General features: G+C 31.9%; 1 long non-coding RNA gene across 2 annotated transcripts; it reads left to right on the forward strand.

Annotated features, from left to right (window-relative positions):
• The first annotated feature begins 582 nt into the window (after positions 1–582).
• LOC125596723 lies at positions 583–1,617 on the forward strand. 2 transcript variants are annotated; one of them, XR_007331213.1, is made up of 4 exons: positions 583–602; positions 760–794; positions 880–1,005; positions 1,088–1,617. It is a non-coding gene; the product is annotated as an uncharacterized LOC125596723 (long non-coding RNA). The 2 variants fall into 2 exon arrangements; XR_007331212.1 differs by having other exon boundaries at positions 880–1,617.
• Positions 1,618–4,040: the final 2,423 nt, after the last annotated feature.

Raw genomic sequence — 4,040 nt, forward strand, 5'->3', positions numbered from 1 at the left:
GGATCAATGCTATTTATTCAATCTTTGCAGATATTTTTTGAGCTCTTGGCCAAGGGTGGAACTGTCTAAGGGATGATAAAAGTTAGGCAAATACAGAGAAAAAACATATTTTAATGTTCTGTGAGCCATTTTGAATGTTTAATGGCAACATATTTCTCTTCGATTGTAATTTTTTTTGTTCAAGTAAAACTTTGACTATTTAAAAAAATATATGGTTTCGAGGAACCAATATTTTGATATTATAGAAAACTAAAAGAAACAAAGGTTTCAATAAAATTTTCAAAAAAGGTTTAAAACTAATTTTGCTTTGTTTTTTACGGGTTTGTGGTTGACGAGTGACGACCGTGGACTTATTTTTTTAAACTTGGTGAATCTCTCTTATTTAAATAGAAACATTGTTTGGAATAATTTTTACTCCATCCAGCATATCTGTTAACCTCCATCACCTTAGGTTATTCATAATAATGAAAGATAATTACATTTACTTACTGATTCAGCCTCTTTTTGTGCTGTTGGTGATGCTGTGATCATGCAGTTTGTGAATGGAACTGGGAAACACGTAGGAATCAGAGTGGACTACTCACTGCTGCCTGGTTAAACACGTAAGTTTATTTAAATGAAGTAACATTGTATTGTCTGATAAACCATCAAAGCCATTTGTGGCTGTTACCTGAATGAAGGTAGCTAGGAATAGAGCATACACAGTCGATTCAGAAAATTATCTAACCAAACCATTTGTTTCTATGTACGTCGGTGTAGCCTATTTGCTTTGGTTATCCGAATATGAAAGACTGGTAAGCCTTCCACTTTTAAAATATATCAATCTTATTTAGTGGTCTCATGCATTTGTATAATTGTATTTGTTCAAACTATGCTCAGGGAGAGAAGTAATCAGTTCATTGTCCAAGCTTATATAAAAGGTCTTGACTACATCGATCTTGAGGCATCATCATGTCCACTGTCTCAAGTTTGAGCAAGCAATGAGTTCTATGAAGCACCCAAGAGGTATCAATGTTTGATAACCGCAACAATTTTTTTTTGGTTTTCATTTTCTTTTCCTTCTGATATTATTTCATCACTGATATAGGAAAGCTGCTTTATTCTATGATACCATCGTCTATACGTACATAACTATGGTTGATGTAGATAAGTATTTGGAATATTCTACATCAATGGTGAAGAATAAAGGATTTAGCTTGGATTCGTGTGTTTGTGACTCATTATTTATTCAAAGCGCAAACCTACTCAAGTGTTTGATCCTAATACAAATGACCTAGGATAGGTTACTACTTCCGATAGACAGATCTGATAAAGTGACCTGCACAAAGCTACAATCATTCATAGAAGAACTCAAGCAGCTTATCTACTTCACCACTCATATGGTGATTGTGGTCATTACCAAGTTAACCTTTCAGATCGTCTCAACGGGTGATGGTGGATCATCTTGGAGACCTCGCTGTCACCAGCGCCTCTCTCGCCTCCTCCTCCTGCAATATCATTGGCTTCAGTTTTATTGTAAAAGATCTTTATCTTTCCTTTTATCCAAGTTGATACATGTATCTATATTTCTTATAGTTACAAGAACCTTGGAAACTGCACCTCCACATCACTTGATTTATTTTAATGTATACAATCGGCTTTTCTTCTACGTGCAATCTTTGATTGGCATTTTTTAAAAATAGTTAAACTAACCTCTTGCAAGTTGCAACATTTGGTTTTCGGTAAGGTTAACGTTCTATATAAAACATTCACCGAAATGGGTAAAGAGTGTCTAACAAGGTTAAGTAATTATATATGTGATACATCCTTCAACAATCCCTAAAGAAAAAAACTGGGGGAAGAGCGATAATCAACTTAGTTTCCCACCGTACGTAAAACATTCATCTCAATTCCAGTTTCCAGTTACTTAAATACGATATCTACACCACTTTTTCATGACACTATATGCTACACATGCATACACCTACTGTTTACAACCATATGTCTAAAACATGATGGTGAATTCTTTGGCTCATCCACATTCTTGCGTACCAAGTAAGTGCTCCTATTTACATTAATTCAAACCATATATTAAGGTTTATGTCATACATATTCTTATGATATTCGTTATCTGTCCATATGTGTAAATAAACAATAGCTCAAGTTTTGAGTACTCATTTTAGGAGTTCATAACAACAGCCTCTCCAACTAGGGGTTTCAAATCAGTCACTGATTTTTTTTAATTAGTCCTAATTATTTCAGAATAATTAGATAAAGCAGTAATGTAAAGCCCTTGCATTCGGTCATACAACCTGCTAGGGATTTTTCAAAAATAATACAACAACTAGCGGAAAAATTAACAAATTTCAAGAATTCATATGTCAGACAATCCGCGCGAAGCGCGGACACACCACTAGTATTTATAATTAATGTTTCTCAAAATATACAAAAGTATCTTAAAAATATAGAAAATTTATCTTTGAAACAAGAAGAAAATCTAGAAAATCTTAATTTCGGAAACGGAGAGAGTATTTTTTTAGAACACAGTGAACCAAAAGAATTAAAAGGGATCATGGTTTTGACTTATCTAGTGGTTGTATACTTGTTTGCTACTCCCTCTGTTCCTGAAAGAAGGATTTATAGAGTATTTACGCATATTAAGAATATAATAAATGTTTACAATTAAATTTATTGTTTATTTCACTATACCTTTTCAATAACCATCAACCAATAGTATTTAATTAATTCAAATATTTTTAATTAATTTTTCTTAAAACAATACAATTTATCAACATTACCTACTAAAAGTACCTTAAAATTCTAGAAAATTTATTATTTTGAAATAAAAAATAACTCTAGAAAATCATTTTTTTAGGAACAAAGGGAGTATGTCTCTACGTTGTTTATGTTTGCAGCTGTGGATTTTTTTTTGTATGGCTCAAAGTATGATCATGATCTAATTCTGGCTCTCATAAAAACACGGAGACTGTGTTGGGTATTTGTGGGCAACGGAGACTGTGTTGGGTATTTGTGGGCTGTATAGTGGTATATTTGTGGGTTTTTGACTTCACATACCGCTTAAGAACCTTGTGAGTTGTGAACCAACGAAAAGAATGGATCAAGAAAGTTTGTGATGTTCCATCTTATTAGACATTTGACATATACAGAGAATGAATGCATTTTAATAATATAAACATAAACATATTATTATTACTAACTAGAATATGATTATGCAACGCCAGAGAAAGAAACCACACATGAAATTAACACACACACACCTTTGTCAACTGATTTCGTTTTAGACGTTATCACTATCTCCAATTTATTCCTCTATTTTTTTCTTCTATTAGATAAACTCTATAATAGAGATGAGTTTCTTTCCAATCTATTTACCTGTTTCTTCCTCTATAAAAAAAATATTCTTAAAAGATTTTTTTATTTTTATAAATAACACATTTAACTTATAAATGTTGCAAATTAACTCATTTATTATAACTTTTTATTTTTTTCATAAAATTGCAATATTATTTAAATTACATTTTATTACAAATGACATTAGAAAATAATAATAAAACAAAATAGACATTATCTAAACATCTCATTACTATATTTTCCCATAAATGGTCGATTAATGCATTCCAAAGTGAGAAACGAGCTTCCTTATCCTTGATTTTTTTGAATCAACTTAGAAACTCTTGGAACCGATTATCTTCATCATCTGGTATTTGGACTTTTGGTGGTGGAGCTTCTCTTCAATACACTAGAAGAAGGAAATAAAAAATTTTGAGAGAACCTAAAGAAGTTAAGTGAACAAAGACAAACATTAGTTGGAGATTCAAAGACAAAATTTTTCTTTAAAACAGATGAAGGAAATAAACAAATTTTATTTTGTGACGTAAATTCCATAGAAGATCCAAATGTCCGTGAACATTTCCAAGTAGAGAAAACACATATTTTACAAAAGCGCAGTCACCAGCAACAAAATCAGCAAGCTCCTCCTCCACCCACGTCGTTTGGACAATATTTTAGCATTTTTGTGGATCCGGAAATAATTTATCGGA

This window comes from Brassica napus, unplaced genomic scaffold (assembly GCF_020379485.1).
Source record: "Brassica napus cultivar Da-Ae unplaced genomic scaffold, Da-Ae ScsIHWf_1269;HRSCAF=1813, whole genome shotgun sequence".
Taxonomy (NCBI): Eukaryota; Viridiplantae; Streptophyta; class Magnoliopsida; order Brassicales; family Brassicaceae; genus Brassica; species Brassica napus.